This window comes from Castanea sativa, chromosome 12 (genome assembly GCF_040712315.1).
Source record: "Castanea sativa cultivar Marrone di Chiusa Pesio chromosome 12, ASM4071231v1".
Lineage (NCBI taxonomy): Eukaryota > Viridiplantae > Streptophyta > Magnoliopsida > Fagales > Fagaceae > Castanea > Castanea sativa.
This window is the reverse complement of record NC_134024.1, coordinates 32,561,983-32,580,111: the sequence shown is the minus strand read 5'-3', so window position 1 is coordinate 32,580,111 and position 18,129 is coordinate 32,561,983. Positions and strand designations below refer to the sequence as shown.

Here is an 18,129-nt window from a genome sequence, read left to right as displayed (position 1 = left end):
CCTCTCTCCTTCTCTGTCTCTCTCTCTTTCTCAATCCAGGAATTAAAAAAAACATTTTTTTTACAATCCCGCTACAGTGAGTTGTTATCAATAACAGCTCACTATAGCTGAGTGCTAAAATATTTAGCATTTAGCATCTTATTGTAGGTATGTTTTTATGATTTGAGGTGTTAAAAATGCTAAAAATAGCATTTAGGATTTTAACACCTTTGATGAGTATGCTCTTAATGTTCTCAAGCATGTTTCATTTTCATCCTTATCGTCGCATTAGTCAGGAAACCTAACGTGGGTGATAGAATGCCAGCCTGCCGTGATTTTAAATGAGTAAATGACATTGCACAATGGGTTTGTAAGAGGGGATGACATATAGTAAATGAGAGAGAGAGAGAGAGAGAGAGAGAGAGAGAGAGAGAGAGAAGGGGATGACATAGAAACGTTTATGTGATTCATTTTCCCCATAAGCTTTTGTTGTGGCTATATGGATGAGCTAGTTGTGTTCTCACTTCTCAGAAGAGAAACGTGTATCTATTTTTTTTTTTTTTTGTATTCACTTATCTCTAAGGATCCAAGTTTGTTTATTACCTTATTCCATAGCCATTGAAGTAAAAAAGGTTAAATAATTAAAGAAATAAGTGAAAGTATAATGAATAAACATGAAATTTTTAATGACATGAGGGATAATGAAATTGCTACCCTTAGACAATATTTGCCCTAACACAAGAGTTGCTAAAGGGTTATTATAAATTTGGCCACAAGATAGAACCAAAATTATTGGCTTCTACAACTAGCAATTTTGTAATATTATATTTATAAAACTAAAGCCTTTGACTCTTGGTTGACCTCTCCACTATTTAATGCATTAGCATTACTTAAATAAATATTATAATTAATATTATCTGACCAATATTTAAAAAATTAAAATAAAATCCAGTTAAATATGATAAAAAAGAAAACCTGATTCTCTTTCTCCCCAAAAACAAATTCGACTTTCATTAAAAACAATCGACTCTTTCAAACGTAGATGTTGTCATCTCCTTCTTCTTCTACCACTCTCTTTTTTCCATCTTCGTCTTCTTCAATTATCTCTTTCATGTTTCAAATGCAGTTACCCATTCTCTCTAAGTCTTTATTATGCTCAAATCTCTCCACACAAAAACCCTAAACCTAATACATTCTCTAACCATCTATAGGCCTCCTCCACTTTTTATTTATCTTTTGCTGGAAGAAAAAATATACAAAAGAATTACAAAAATTAGAAGGAAGGATCCATGGAATAAAGGAACAACCAAAGAGGGAATTACAAAATTAGCGTGAGGTACTGTTTTTATATTCAGCTTTTATTTTATAATTATTCCCAAATTTTAGTCAATTAAAAAAAGGAACAATCATTATTCTTGAAATTTAGAAAAGCACTGTTGCGTGAAATTTAGTCAATTGTTTATGCAATTGTTAAACAAAAACTTATATTTGTTCCTTTATCAATTGTTAGGTTTCTATTTTTTAGGTTTTTTCTTTGGTTTTGTCTTATAAAGAACAAACATTATTTTTGTTTTGTTAATTAGTCCTTTTTTTTTTGTTAACTAAAACTATGGTTTAAAAGCTTTTATATATATATATATATATATATATATATATATATATATATATATATATATATATATATATATATATATATTTGCATTCATACTATTTGAATAAAGTGTTTTACCAACTTCAAAATTGTTCCATATTTATTGGTGAGATTTTGTATTGCTCTCTTTATATAAATAGTAAATACAATAGTGTTGCTGCTGTTTAGGATCCAATTCACATACTTTGATTCTTTGATTAGTGATTTTGCAATTGATATACACTGTTTACAAATCTTTTTTGTTGGTTTTTATTGTTTTGGTTGTTGATATTGTTATTATAATGTATACTAAAAGTTATGCTACTGCTACATCTAACCCTAGGGAAAAACGCTTTTGACATTGGATCCTAGGGTACGGGATGTGATTGCCCATGTTGTTGAAGGTGATGATGAAGCTATTGCTACTTGGAAAATTACATGTTTGGATGAATTATGCTAGAAACATTAAGTTAATCATTATGTTTAAAACATTGCATTGATTGAAACATTTTTTTAATGTTTCATATTGAGGATAAGAGTCTTTTAGATTAGAATCCTTATGTACAAATAGAGAGGAAGAAACAAAAAATTGTTTAAATCTTCTTACAAAATTACATTTGCTAAACATTCATATCTAATAATCAAATATTAAATAAATAACTTTCTCATGCATTGCACGGGCTAGCAGCTTGTTTTAGATAAACCCATAGGATTTCTTATGCTTTTAAGAGAAATTAATGTTGTGTTAATAATGAGAGTTTAAACAAGATACACACACACACACACCAAGAAAAGTTACAAATAAAGTGTTATAATTATTAGAAAACAATTAGAAACAATTTTTCAACATTTAAAAATGTTTAAATATCAAGTGGTGCAACTCTTCATAATAAATTTTACGGAAAACATAATTCTCCATAATCTTGAATGAAATTCATTGGTCAAAAGTTTTTATGAGAACACTAAACTTTAGTTAGAAATTTGGTCAACCTAATTTCTGTAAAAAAAAAAAAAAAAAAAAAAAATCCAATGAAGTCACAAAAAAGACATTTTCACTTGCTTTCCTATTGTTTTTTGCACTCTATTTTTTTTTAAAACGAGATAATAGCACTATTCCACTTCTTCCACTTCTAAAGTGGGTTACAACCTACTTGGATATACAAAATATCATTTTTTGGTCATTTTGGACACTTTAGGGCTATTTTGGTCATTTTTGAAGCTTTAGGGGTATCTTAGACATTTTATAATATTAGGGTATCATATGCTATACACAATGATATTTTTTAAATTTACTGTAAAAATTGTAATTAATTCTAGGAATATTATGACCTTGGAATTGGAATTAATATCAACTAAATACAGAAATTTTACTTTCTTGAAAGATGAACATCATTGATGAAGCAAAAGTCGTAATCTAATAAATCTAATATATTATGGGTTTTACTAATGTGCGCTTTTGGGGCATACATTAGTAAACCATTTTCAGAAGTTTTTATGGAAAAATGAAAAAAGTGATTTACTGTTTTGATAGTTATTTTAATTCCCTATAAAAACTTTCCCAAAATGGATGATTAATGTATGCCCTAAGGGTATACATTAACCAAACCCATATATTATTTAATGGATCAAAGTGTTAAAGAATCTAACATTTGGCAAAACCTAACACCACCCAAAAAAGAGTTTGAATGCTAAATTGACGTTTTTTGGTATTTCTAAATATTTAGGATTCAACTCATCTCTCTTCCGTTGTAAGTTGTGATTATCAAAGTTATTTCTATATATAAAAAGAGCGAATGCTTGTTATCTACAGTAATTTGGTTTGTTCAAGTATTGTCTTATTTGGTAGCCAAAACAGTGCGTTTTTTGTGAGGAAAAGCAAAACCGTTTCAAGTAAAAAACCAAAACAAAATTTGAAAAGAGGGAGAGGAAAGACTGCAAAGAGTGGTTAGGAGAAATGGGCTTCCTGTGCAGTCAAGTAAAGAAAAAAAAAAAGGCGGTGAAAGAAAACTTTTAGAAGGGTGATTTGTTTCATTTTGTATATTCAACCATTAAAGGAGACCGAGAGGAGGGGGGGGGGGGGGTTTGCTTCTTTAGTCAAAATTCTTTTCTTTGCCAAAATCTCTCTCAAATCCTTCCATCATCAATTTATTCTCATATTATGAAAAAAATTTATCTTTAAAATAGAAACCTTAAATTGTATATCAGTGTGCTCTGTAATCAACTTCGAAATGGCCAACAATAATATATAGGGTTTGCTTCTTTGTTAGTTCTTTGTATATTTGTAATTTCCTTCTCTCTCTTTTTAATCATTTTATATCATGTAAAATAAGAAGAAAACACAGAGAATGCTTTGAGAGAAAACTGTTATTTACTTCAAAATGAAAATTGTGATCATATCTTGTTACATAAATCAACTAACAGAGGCTATTTATACAGATCCTAAAACAGAGACTGAAAACTGGCGCCAAAATCAATAACCGTTCCTTCAAATCTTCAACCAATAAAATAGAGACACTTGGCATCTAATGTAACTAACTTCCCACTAATTTAAACGGTGCGTTTCCCTTTCTTTTGTTTGTTTGCCGTTTTATGCTTAGGCTTTCTTCCACTGATGTCGTTTTGTTTGTCCTGTCGTTTATCTATTAGTTCATTTACTTCAGCTTCAGCTTCTTCATTCATTTCAGCTTCAACACTTACTTCATTCATTTCAGCTTCAACACTCCCCCTCAAGTCCAGTGTCTTAGACTCTGTGACTTAAACTGAATGCAAAACTTCAGGCTGAAATATGTCTTTCATTCCCAATTTTGCTGAGAGTCTTGTAAAAGCTGCCATGCCTAAAGCCTTTGTCAAAATATCAGCAACTTGAGAATTTGTTGCCACATGAAAAGTCTTTATCTTCCCTTCCCTTCCAAAATCTTATCCCTTACCAGATGGCAGTCAACCTCTATGTGCTTAGTCCTCTCATGAAAAACTGGGTTTGCAGCTATATATAAAGCTGCTTGATTGTCACAAAATAACATAGCAGGTTTATGATGTTCAATTTGTAAATCCTTAAGCAATTGCATCACCCAAGTAATTTCACAAGCTACACTAGCCATTGCCCTATATTCAGCTTCTGCAGAGGACCTGGACACTACCCCTTGCTTCTTTGATCTCCAAGATATCAAGGAATCACCCAAATACACTGCATATCCTGTTAAGGACCTACGGGTATCAGGGCATCCAGCCCAATCTGAATCACAAAAGGACTTAATGTGCAACTCTGAACTACTAGGAAAGAAAATCCCTTTACCTAGTGACCCTTTGATGAATTGAAGAACTCTATGTGCTGCTAGTAGATGAGGTTCTCGAGGCTGTGACACAAATTGGCTCAATCTGTGCACAGCATATGTCAAGTCTGGTCTTGTCAAAGTTAAGTATAGTAGCCTGCCTATGAGCCTTCTATACACTCCTGGGTCAGCAAGTAACTTCCCTTCATATTTGGACATCCTCAAATTTTGCTCCATGGGAAATCTAACAGGTTTGCAGCCCATAAAACCTGTGTCTTTCAAAATCTCCAGGGCATATTTCCTTTGAGTAAGACTAATACCCTCAGCAGTCCTTGCAACTTCTAAACCCAAGAAATACCTTAAGGTGCCAAGGTCTTTTAAGCCAAATTTATCATCAAGCAGTTTCTTCAAGGCAGCAAAACAAGTAGGATTGTTACCTGTAAGCAGAATATCATCAACATAGACCAAGAGTGCAGTGAATGAAGTTCCTTGTGAATGTGTGAACAAGGAGTAATCTGATTTTGACTGCACAAAACCCATCTGCAATATGGTATTTGAAAATTTTTCAAACCATTGTCTTGAGGCCTGTTTAAGACCATATAAACTCTTGTTTAACTTGTATACTAAACCCTCCCCCTTGCTGTGAAAACCAGGTGGCAAAGACATGTACACATCTTCCACCAAATCACCATGTAAGAATGCATTGTTAACATCCATTTGATGCAAAACCCACCCTTTCACAGCAGCCAAGGAAAGCACTATTCTAACAGAAACAGACTTGGCAACTGGAGAAAATGTTTCAGAGTAATCAAGACCAAGCTTCTGAGTAAATCCTTTAGCAACTAAACGAGCTTTAAACCTCTCAATGGACCCATCAGGCAAGTATTTAATCCTATAAACCCACTTGCAGCCTATGGCAGTCTTACCAGGTGGCAATGGGGTTAAAGTCCAAGTATCATTGACTTCCAAGGCTTCAATTTCTTTGTCCATAGCAGCCCTCCATTCAGGAAATTGCACAGCCTGATGAAAGGAGACAGGTTCTGATGGAGTAGCATTGACTGCTAGAACAAAAGACTTAAAAGAGGAGCCCAAGTGAGAATAGCTCAAGTAGTCTGAAATGGTATAAGGCAGACCAGGTTGAGGTTTAGCACTAACCAACTTGCAAGAGTAATCTGAAAGATAAGAAGGAGCAACATGGGGTCTAGTGGACCTTCTTAAAGGAGCAGATAAAGCAGAAGGAATAGGAGTAGAATCAGAATGGGAAATAGATTCAGATAAAGAAGGAGTGGTGGCTGGAAGCTCTAAGGAAACAGAATCAGTGGAATGAGAAGAAGCTAAAGAAGCTGGTATGGAAATATCAAAAGAAGGAGAAGGAACAGTAAGGGGAACAGAATCTGAATCACAAGGAAATAGAGAAGAAACATGAGGAAACACAAAATCATGCAAGTATGAGGTAGATGGTGAAGGATTAGAAGCATAAGGAAATATTGTCTCATAAAACACAATATCCCTGGAAATGAAAATAGAGTTGGAGTTAAGGTCCAATACTTTGTAGCCTTTAATGCCATGAGGGTAACCTAAGAAAACACATTTTCTGGCCCTAGGTGCAAATTTGTGCCTATGAGTGGGTGAAGTGGAGACAAAACACAAACAACTAAAATTTTTGAGATGAGCATAAGAAGGTGGAACATGAAAAAGAAGTTCATAAGGAGTCTTGTTACCAAAAGATTTGGAGGGAATCCTATTGATCAAGTGAACTGCAGTAAGAATACAGTCACCCCAAAAACATAAAGGAACTTGGGATTGAAATTTCAATGCCCTAGCAACATTAAGTATATGTTGATGCTTCCTTTCAACAATGGCATTTTGTTGAGGAGTATCAACACAAGAAAGTTGATGCAAAATGCCATTGGATTGAAAGAAATCTTTGAGAAAAAATTCAGTACCATTATCACTTCTAATGGTCTTAATATTGCTATGAAATTGAGTTTTAACCATGTTAGCAAAACTAGGAATTAAAAACTGAGTATCAGATTTGAGTTTGAGCAAATACACCCAAGTGCATCTAGAAAAATCATCTACAATGGTCAAAAAATACTTATAACCTTCAATGGTGCAAGTAGAAAAGGGACCCCAAAGATCACAATGGATCAATTCAAATGGAGTAGAAGATACATGAGTACTAATGGAAAAGGGAAGCCTTTTCTGTTTTGAAAAATGACAAACTTCACAGCATGGAGTTTTATTGGAAATGTCAATATTTACAATATTTTTCAACAATTGAAGTTTGGAAAATGAAGGATGACCTAATCTAATGTGCCACAAATTTGAAGATGAACTGGCAGCAGCAGTGAGAGCATAAGAACTTTGTTGCTTAGCTGAGTTCAACAGATACAAGCCATTGCTCACTCTACCCTGACCAATCATGCTCCATTGAGCAAGGTCCTGAATAAAGCAATGATGACCAAAGAATATAAGACAACAAAATAAGGATTTTGTAAGCTTACTCACTGAAATCAGATTAAAACCAAAAGATGGGACACACAGAACATCAGTTAAAACAAGCATAGAAGAGAGATGCACAGTGCCCACATGTGTGACTAAGGCTTCTTCCCCATTAGGCAAATAGACACAAGTATTGACTATGGAAGTGATAGAAGTGAATTGAGTTACTGAGTGCACCATGTGATCAGTTGCACCAGTGTCTATGATCCAAGAATCAGATTTGTAAGCAGTTCTATCAGTTACTTGAGCAGAAAAAACAGAATGTGAAAGATTGGGTGGAATCCAAAAGGGGTTACCTGAAAAACTAGTAGAGAAGGTAGGGAAATTGGAAGTAGTAGGCAAAGATGATTGAAGTTGTGGTGAAGTTGGAACAGCATTGGAAGTCATGACAGATGCAACATGACTAGTTGGAGTGCCAAAACCTGAACCCACACCTGCATACCCTTTCAAGAAACTCAGCAATTGCTCACACTGAGCTTGGGATATGGGACATTGAGGCTGATAAGAAGCACTCTGCTGCATGAAAGAACCACCAGGAGCACCATGTGCAAAACCAAAAGGTGAGCTAGCAGCACCATTCCCAAAACCAGACTGAGTACTAATGGGAGCATTCACCAAATTCTTAAACATTCCATCAGATTGAACACCAAAAGTAGGCATCCCAGCAGCCACACCATTTGACTGAGCTATGGAATTACCATCAAAACCAAGATTTCCTGAAACTTGATTAGCCATAGGTTTGGTACCTCCTTTGGGCTTATAACCAGGGGGTACCCATGAAGTTTATAGCACTTATCTGCTATATGTCCAGTAAAGCCACAATAAGTGCACACAGGTCTTTCTTTCTTTCCTTTCCCACCAATTTTGTTCTGACCTTGATTTGCATTGAATGACCTATTATTATTATTCACATACATTGCCACAGCATCCAATTGTTGAACCATATTAGCAGTGCTACCCAGATTCCTTCTTTTCTCTTCTTGCAAAGCTAAAGAACACACTTTACTAAGAGAAGGAAAAGGTTCAAGAAGCAAAATCTGCCCTATTAGGTTTCCATAGCTGTCATTCAAGCCCATCAAAAAACGAAAAACATGTTCTTTGTGCTGTGCATCTAACTGAGATGACTTAGAACCACAAACACAAGCACAAGTGCAAACTGTGAAAGGTTGATTATTAGCAAATTCATCCCATAAAGTCTTGAATTTAGTGAAATATGAACTCACCGAGAGTGATCCTTGAACCAAATGAGAAATCTCCTTTTGCAACTCAAACAATCTTGGTGTATTGTCCTGAGATAGCCTGTTCTTGAGATCAATCCACAAATCTTTTGCAGAATTGATGTACATAACACTAGCTTTAAGATCAGGACTAAGCGAATTGGTCAGCCATGAAAGGATGGTAGTGTTGCATCTATTCCAAGAGTTGAATAGGGGTGAAGTTGGATCTGGTTCTGAAATTGAACCATTGACGAATCCAAACTTGTTCCTGGAACTCAAAGCCAGAAACACAGACCTCGCCCAAGTCATGTAATTCTCAGGGCCAATGAGAGGTTGAGATGTGAGAATTAGACCAGGATTCTCATTTGCTGGTAAGAAATAAGGATTGTTTGCATATTCATCTGCCATGACTACATTTGCAGTTGGAGTAGACGAAGAAGATGGTGCACTCGAAGAGTCTGAAGCCATGGGAAGCCAAGAAACTTAGTTCAAAGAAAAAAAGAAAAGAAACTGTTTGGTTGGTAGGAAAGTGAAAGAAAATTGCTCTGATACCATGTAAAATAAGAAGAAAACATAGAGAATGCTTTGAGAGAAAACTGTTATTTACTTCAAAATGAAAATTGTGATCAAATCTTGTTACATAAATCAACTAACAGAGGCTATTTATACAGAACCTAAAACAGAGACTGAAAACTGGCGCCAAAAGCAATAACCGTTTCTTCAAATCTCCAACCAATAAAATAGAGAAACTTGGCATCTAATGTAACTAACTTCCCACTAATTTAAACGGTGCGTTTCCCTTTCTTTTGTTTGTTTGCCGTTTTATGCTTAGGCTTTCTTCCACTGATGTCGTTTTGTTTGTCCTGTCGTTTATCTATTAGTTCATTTACTTCAGCTTCAGCTTCTTCATTCATTTCAGCTTCAACACTTACTTCATTCATTTCAGCTTCAACATATCATTTTATGTTCCTTGATCCAACAGGTAATTCAGTGTTTTCTAAGTGAACCAAGTTATTGTTTTTTTTTTTTTAATAATTTTTTTTATTATATGTAGTGTAGCTTTACATTCCTAATTTTTTTAGGGGACTTTACATTCTTAAATCTAATTGTGAATTAAGAATTCTATATGGAGGGTAGGAATTAAAGCCTTAAAATGGGATTTTTGCAAAAAATGAAGGGAACAAGGTGGACTTTGAAAATACTAGACGTAATTATATTAAATGACGTGAAGAACAAGGTGACCCTCTTAATCTCTTTTTGCATTGAGATTGAAAGAGAGAGAAGTGGGGAGGCAATCTAATTAGTAATTACCATGAATTCTTGGCTAAAAATCTGAGAAATGGAGGTACCTACAAAACAAATATATAGTCATGACTTTTATAATAGGACTGATTAAGGTTTGTTTTTTGAGCATTTTATGTTCTGTTATTGCTGCTTGATAGTCAGTTCACAATCTTAAGGTTAATGGGTTATTAATAATCTTTCATTTCATGGCATGTGCATTTGGGGACAAGGTACCTTCATGAATAAGATTGCATTAAAATTAAAGGATCTTGTTGGAGGATACCTCAATTGCGTTTCTTTCTAATGGTTGATTGGTGTTGTTTGTTACTGAACATGATTCTAAGTTATATAGGTGAATTTTGATAATGTGGCAATGTGTTCATACAGAGAAGGAAATACTACAGAAGGCTTATGTTTTTTCTATACATGGTTTTATGGGATCAACTCCATCATTCATACTCATAGTAATGTTGCATTAAATCAAAGAGGAATATATTCACTTGGGTTATGCTAAAATTAGACTTTGAATGATCTCAAATTTGCTGTATTAATCTTTTTTCCCCCCTTTCAATTCAACCCTCTATAAGGCCATATCCTTTTAAACACCATGCAATTTATTTTAATCCAACCTTGTTCTTATTGCATAATTTATTGTTAATGAAACTCTCTTCAACTTGAGATACATCACATCCTAGTTTTAGTTAGGCATTGGGATCTGTCATAGCTAAGGGGCTGTTTGGATTTTTTGTTTTTCATCCCCTATAATTCTGTTTCCATCTACTATAACTCAAAGTTGGTGGGTCCTATGGCTAAGGAGTGTATTTGGATGTGTTTCCAGTTTTTGTTTCCATCATTTAATTCTTTGATTTTTGAGTAATGAGTTATAGAAACTAAAAACACATTTTAGGTGTTTTCAAGTTATCAAAACTCAATTTCAATAGCATTTTCGTAATTAAATACACATGCATGGGACCCATTGTCCGTTCAAAAGTCACACCAAGCGCTGCTTTTGACAACAAATCCAACGGTTCTCTTTATCTTCATACTGATACCACCACATGAACTGAAGCCTTTGCTGCTTTGCCCTCACGTTCATGTAGATCACCATACTCCATCTTCACGCACGCAGTGCTCGATCCGAGCTCAGCTAACTCGCGCCGCTGTGACACGATCACGTAGTTCTTCACACGCCAACCAAACCAATCTCCCCGACCTCTTTCTCAGCTTTTTTCACAAAAATCCGAAGGTATTATTTGCATTTGAGCTATTTATACATCTGATTTGTTGGTAATATGTGGTATTTCACATCTTTTAGATCTATTATCCGACTATCGTGATTTGTTTGCTTCTCTGTTTTTGTTTTCTTTTTTTGATGTTTGGGTTTTTGTTTCTTTGGGTTGAAGGTTTTGAGAAGTTCTTGAGGGAGCGTGATTGTGCAGATGTGCGAATGGATTGGTGATTTTCTTCTCCATCCTTCCTGACTCCATCGTCGACACGATCAAGAATGTCTCAGACCCATTTTAATCTCCAAAATCAAGCAACCAACTTCTCAAACAGAACAATACCCACAAAAGGTCTTCACAAATTTCACTAGAAAACTTAAGGGATCTAAGAAAAATCAAGCCTTGGGGTTTTTGAGTAAAGAAATAAAAAATAAATTAACTTAGACAATATACTCACGTAGGCTTCATTTTAGTTGACCACACTACCTAAACACAGCAGCAACACACGTGAGACAGAGTGACCCTATAAGCAGACATGATGGTTCTTGAAATGGGTCTTGTTGGGTTTGTGTTTTCATTAAAACAGTATATGAGAATTGCATATACAGTGTGAGTGTGATTGTGTGAGAGATGGGTCTTGCTATTTTTCTAGACAGGTTTTTCTTTTTCTTTTTTTGATCTGGTGGTGTATCAGAAATAAGTATGGATGGAGATTTGAATTTGGGGTGATGAGCTTCTTGGTGGTGTTAACTTGTGGGTTTTTCAAATGGGTTTTCCAAGTGTTGCCCTGCTGCTGCTTGGAAATTTTATTGAACCAATTGTTGGACTACTAACACTGTAACTTTGTTCGTGGCTGTGGCAACTTGAGGCACTCTGTTGGAGGGTCAAAGAGATGTTTGATAGTGCTGATTGGGTTCTTTTTCTTTTTTAGAAGAGTTGTAGATTGCATTTGCTTGTATAACCAATGGGTATCGATTCTGTTGTAGGTGTTTCAGATTGCATTTGCTAATTGGGTTCTTGGTCTTATTCACTTGTTCCATGGTGTAAATGTGCTAAATTTTAAAATAATTGTGAAATATTATGCAACCTTAATATGCTATAAGACCTTTGTGATTTATTGCTGTTGCATATTTTGAGGGTTGGAAAATGGCTTTTCGGCTTGGATTAATTTTTTATTAAGTGGAGTTTTTGTTGAAACACTTCTTTAATTGCACTTTGGCACTGTCACTGTGGTGGTGGTGGTGAAGAGTCTTAACCAAAATTTGAGGGGATGTATGACCTTCTACTCAGTTTGTGTGACTGTCACATTATGTGAAGCCACTATGGATTGTAAGGGCAAGGCTACTGTTCACAGCCTCTTGCAGTGTCAACTTAAGGTGCGTTGATAGAGAGGGTTGTTGTGGTTCTACAATAGGGTTGTTCACACTTATTAGTCTCCACCAAAGTCTTACATTATAATAACAGGGTGTGTGTATTCACATGGGTTAAATTTCTGACCTTATGATATGGAGGCCCAGCCCCATAATGTTTTTATTCATTCATTTGTTATCTGCTTCTCATATATGTCTTTAAAATTTTAAAAAACTTTGCTCTTACTCTTACATGATAAAACAACTTTGAATCAAGGGCCTACTTTATTACATATTAACATTAACAAAAATTCTGTAGTTTGATTATTCATTGATAACCAACTTTGAATGGATTGGTGTTTTTCTTTTTGATAATTTTCCTGATCCTTTATAAAAGGAGTAGCCTTTTTAGTTGAGACTTAGACATTCTAATGGATTGCTTCTAGACTTATTCATTGAGACTTTAGACATTCCTAATTCGTTATTACATATTTACATAATGGATTGCTTCTAGACTTAGACATTCTAAATTGTAGTGTTTTTAATTAGTATTCTTTATTGGGTCCACAATACTAGAATACTACTTTTTTAATACTATTTATGAATTTCATAAGAATGATTCAGTACATGTCATTGCAATAATATATACACATTAATATGGATCCTATGCTCAATATTTGCTCCTCTAAAAATATTGGGATTTCCTTATTGTACTTGTGATATGATTGCGTATGAGATGTGTGTGTTGTTCTTTAAGATGGTTGCAGACTTGAGAATGTGGGATGACAACTGTGTGGGTGAGTTGTGTAACCTTGTCTTTTCTCACTTTTTGCTTGGGAATATGGTTCGTCATGCTGCCAATGACCAAGTGTGGGAGCACATCACGGGCACTCTTAATGCCCGCACTAGGAAGGCCTTTACCAAGAGGCTGGTGATTAGGAAGTTCAAGGCTATTCAACGGACGTATCGCACAGCCATGGGGGTCCCTAGGTATGCTCATTGGGGCTACATTCCCCCCGTGGCCTCTCCTGACCGATTGTTCGATGACCCGCCTCAGTAAGAGACGGATGCGTAGTCGAAACAATTTAGTGCATGTCCCTTTTGATATACTGCTGGCATATTTTGTTCCCATTATGTTTAGTAGCGTACTTTCTTATGGATTACCATGTACTTAACCATGCACTAACCCAGTTGTATTTGTGACCACTTATTAGGTTTACTAACTCATTGCTTTGATCTTCCATCTTTTGTATATCTAGTCACATTGTATATGTGGTAAACCTCGATGAAGGATTTATATATTACCACTGTTTCTTACATTCCTTTCATGCTTTTTTTTTATTTTTTTTTATTTTTATTTTTTTATCCGTGTTGACTTAACTGTGGAATATTTTTCATTTTTTGGAAATATGGAGATAACTAAACCTATATGGCACATGAATCCTATAGTCCTATATATCAATTCTTAAAATTATTATTGAATTTGTCATGAGCTTACCACATGAGATATTTCTAATAGATGGCACATGAATCACAAGAGGCGGATGACAAATTGTGGCCTCCCCATGTAGAACATATTTTTATTAAGATCATGTTGGAGGAACAACTTAAGGGTAATATGGAGAACGGGGTGTTCAAGGGTCCTATATGGGCATCAATTACAGCCGAACTTAACCAAAGGACCGGGAAAAACTTTCCCTCTAAGAAAAGTTGTTCAGAAGCACAATAAGCTCCGACTCAAACAACGCAAGTGGAGCCAGTTGCTAAGACACATAGGGTTGGGGTGGGACGAGCAAACCTAAACAGTGACTGGTCCTAACGAGGTGTGGGCGAATGTGATTGCGATATGTTTACTGTTGTTTATTATTTATATAACTTATTGCAATTATTTATTTAAGCAAGTTGCCTCCAAATTGGTAATATATGAACTGCTGCGTTTTTTATTTATTTATGTATATCAGTTATTGCCCTTATTTATTTATGCAAGTTGCTTCCAAATTGGTAATATATGAATTGCTGCATTTTTTTATTTTTTATTATTATTATTTTTTTTATGTATATCAGTTATTGCCCTTATTTATTTATGCAATTTTCCTCCAAATTGGTAATATATGAACTGCTGCGTTTTTTATGTACATCCTGTGCAAGATGCAAGTCGCAAGGGTTAAGAAGGTTTCGAAGAAAACGGATAGGGTAAGTGACATGACTGTGGCCCTAAAGGAGTACACCGCAGTGATGAAGGAGAGGTATAGTGGTAAACTCGACAAGTCCAGCAGTACATCCGAGCAATTTGCTCAATCCGGCGTAGGGGGTGATCCTTGTTCACTTGGCAAGGCAATTGAGCTGCTTAATAAGTATGAGGATCTGAATAACAAGGCCTATGTCAAGATCTAAAAGGCTTTGCAGCAAAAGGATTAATAGGGTGGTGTTTATGGGTATGCTAGAGCATAGGAGGAAGTCTTGGATGGAGGACATTCTAAACTCAAAGGAGGAATGACGTATTTACTTGCTTATTATTTAGTACTTAGATGTAGTTGTATTTGGCTAGTAGGGAGAACAGTATTGCATTATGTCTAAGCTATTTGGTTTTTACATACTATGGATTCGGGTTGTTCTATTTACTTGTTTTTGTTTTGTATGGATAATACGTTGGTTTATGTCATTTACGAACTTGGGATGTTTGTATGGTTTGTGTTATATTATGCTATGGATTTTGGATTTGGGGTTCGTTGAGTTTTTTACATTTATAATGGTGACTGTTGAATTAGGTGTTTATGAAGTATAGCAAATTTCATAAGCTTTGCCTCATTATAATCTATGCTTTATTGGTGGCTTCCCATTTTTTTTTTTTACTAAGGATGATTTGTTCAGTTTGCTTTTATTATTTTTCATTGTCTTATTATAATCTATGGTTGATGTTATTAGTAGGACTATTTGATATGTTTCTATTTCCTATGTTGATGGTCTTATCACTCTGTTGGATTACAGGCTGAGGTGTAGACTGTTAAGAATAACATATTTACTTTTATGTCTCTCTTTACATAACCTACTTGAATAGTGTGTCTGTGCTAATGTGTAGGTCACCTATGGCGTCCGAAAATAATTGGTTAGGGGCATTCCAAGAGTATGACTTTGATGATGCGTACTTCAACGACGTTGGTTCCAGAGATGCCTAAGAAGATAATGATGATGACTGGACTGATTTAGAGTCCGAACGTGAAGAAGAAGCAGAGTTTAATATAGTGAATCCTATAGTCGGGGAGATGTATGCGTACATGCAGCATCAATTCGATAAACAACCAATGCGTACAAGTACGTTGACCGGCAGGGCGTATATGGACAAAATCACTGAAGGTAATCCAGCTAAGTGTTACAAGATGTTTCGCATGACACCAGAGTTACTGGAACATTTAGTGGATGAGTTGGCTCGACATGGTTACTTGAGGGACGGACAGGGTGGGGTGAATGCCACTTAGGCCGTGGCCATGTTATTGTACATACTTGGACACAACACCTGCTATAGATGTGTTGCAGACAAGTTTCAGCACTCAACAGAACCGTGTCCCGGCATTTTCTTCGGGCGTTGCGGGCTGTCCACGCATACGCGAAGCATTTAATTAAACCTGATCCGAATGTCGTGGGCCTCCCCGAACATCTTCAAGTGAACAAGTACTGGCCATGGTTTAAGGTACAAAAACTTCCCTTACTTAACTTCGCATAACAGTAAAATACCATGATATTTGATATGTGCTTGCTAAGATGGATAAAAACTTTCATGTGTAGAGACGTGTAGGAGCAATTGATGTGTGAGTGCCCGCCCTCCTGGAAATGCGGCACAAGCACACAGGAGCTACAAGAGTACAATAACAACTAATGTGCTGTGCGTGTGTAACATGGACATGTAGCTCACATATGTCCATGCTGGGTGGGAAGGCAGTGCGAATGACTCAAGGGTGCTCAAAGAAGCGATCGGTGACCGGAAGCATGGATTCCCATGGCCACCAACAGGTACTATCCATTACTGTGACTTTAATTATAGTTATTTTATCCTCCATTGTAAGTAGTATGTTTATGAACAACTTAATTGCGTACTGGCTAGTTGTGTGTGTGTGTAGGGTCGTACTACTTGGTGGATTCGGGCCTACCAATTGGTACTCGTTTTCTCCCCCCTCATAAGTTAACTAGGTACCATGCTCAGGAATTCCGCCCAAGTAGTAGACAGCCAACATCAAAGAAAGAGTTGTACAACTATAGGCACTCGTCCTTGCAGATGGTTATTGCGCAATCTTTTGGAGTGCTGAAGGCCTGTTTCCCCATTTTGAATTTAATGCCAAACTTCAAGCAAACTAGGCAGTGTTACGTCATTGTTGTGTGCTGTGCTCTACACAATTTCATATGCATGAACAATCGGAGTGATGAATTGTTCAGAATAATAGGGGAGAGTGTTGGTGAAGGCAGTGCGACCAATAACGTAGGCAGTGTCGATACTGGAGCAGCAACAAACTCAGCGACCCAAAGGCGTGTACTAGAAATGTCAGATGCATCGAAGAGAATGATGGGCCAATTTAGGGACAATATCACTGATGTAATGTGGGATGGTTATGTTGCCCGTGGCAATGTGAGATGATTATATGTTGCCCATGGCAATTGACCATTTACTTCACTGCAATTTAGATGCTATGTCAAGGAAATATTATTTATGTAGGCGGATGTAGAACTTGTTAAACTTGTAACGTTACTGCACTATTTTGGAATGACATGACAACGTGCAGATATGTTCTCGGCATAATTATGTAACGTAATTTGAATGTATCAATTATTATAATTATCGGCATGTTTTGGAGCAGGTTCACGTAATTGCATTTCATTGTCCCATAAAATTATTAATACATGGTATACCCACATCATGTGTTCACAGATATTGTCATTACTATAAGAAATATTTTTGGACCATTAGACATCAAAATATATTGCCACTACTACAAGGAAATTTCACATTACTTAACTGCATGCTAGGAAATGCATAAAGTAGTACACTGGGAGCACCTTGTAAAATATATAGCAACTCAAAACAGGGCATGTAATCAGTAATGTACATAACACGTGTGACCGTAAATGGGTCATGGCAGACACATTTGTGTATGGCCATGACCCCCAAAAATTGTAGAGAACACAAAATAACCCCAACTACAGTGATGAGAAAAAGTAAAGCTAGCCTATACTTGTAGACCTTGTCTTCAGCAATTCGGAGTGCGAGGTTAGATTTTTCAGCCTTGCGCTTTGCTATCCTTTCCCGCTCCCGTGCTTCTGCTTCCATTGCATGAGCCACATCCCTTTCATTTCTTGCAGCCATTGCCTCATCCGACAGCCTCGTAAACCTTTCCCACATAAGTGGTGCTGTTGCACGGCCACGTGGGCATGTGTTCTTGTCCAACCATTTGAAGAACGTACATGCCTAATCGGAGTCATGCATACAAAATTGAAGGCATATATATGATGGTCAGCAAAGATAGTAAGAAAATGACAACACAAATATGTAACGACACTAAAATCATGTAATACTAATTGGCGACCGATGCTGATATCCATAAAACCTCCTACCAAAATTTCGGATAGATAGGGAGGTCCTTATCACACGCCGATCCATATCGCACATATGGCCGCTAGTAGTGG

General features: G+C 36.0%; 1 long non-coding RNA gene across 9 annotated transcripts; it reads left to right on the top strand.

The window, feature by feature from the left end:
• The first annotated feature begins 10,916 nt into the window (after window positions 1–10,916).
• On the top strand, window positions 10,917–17,290 carry LOC142619766 (uncharacterized). Of its 9 annotated transcripts, none has more exons than XR_012841555.1 (5): window positions 10,917–11,130; window positions 11,288–11,458; window positions 13,976–14,279; window positions 14,605–16,144; window positions 16,240–17,290. It is a non-coding gene; the product is annotated as an uncharacterized LOC142619766 (long non-coding RNA). The 9 variants fall into 9 exon arrangements; XR_012841558.1 differs by having other exon boundaries at window positions 11,288–14,279; window positions 14,605–14,954; window positions 15,536–16,144; XR_012841560.1 differs by having other exon boundaries at window positions 11,288–14,279; window positions 16,240–16,464; window positions 16,655–17,290.
• Window positions 17,291–18,129: the final 839 nt, after the last annotated feature.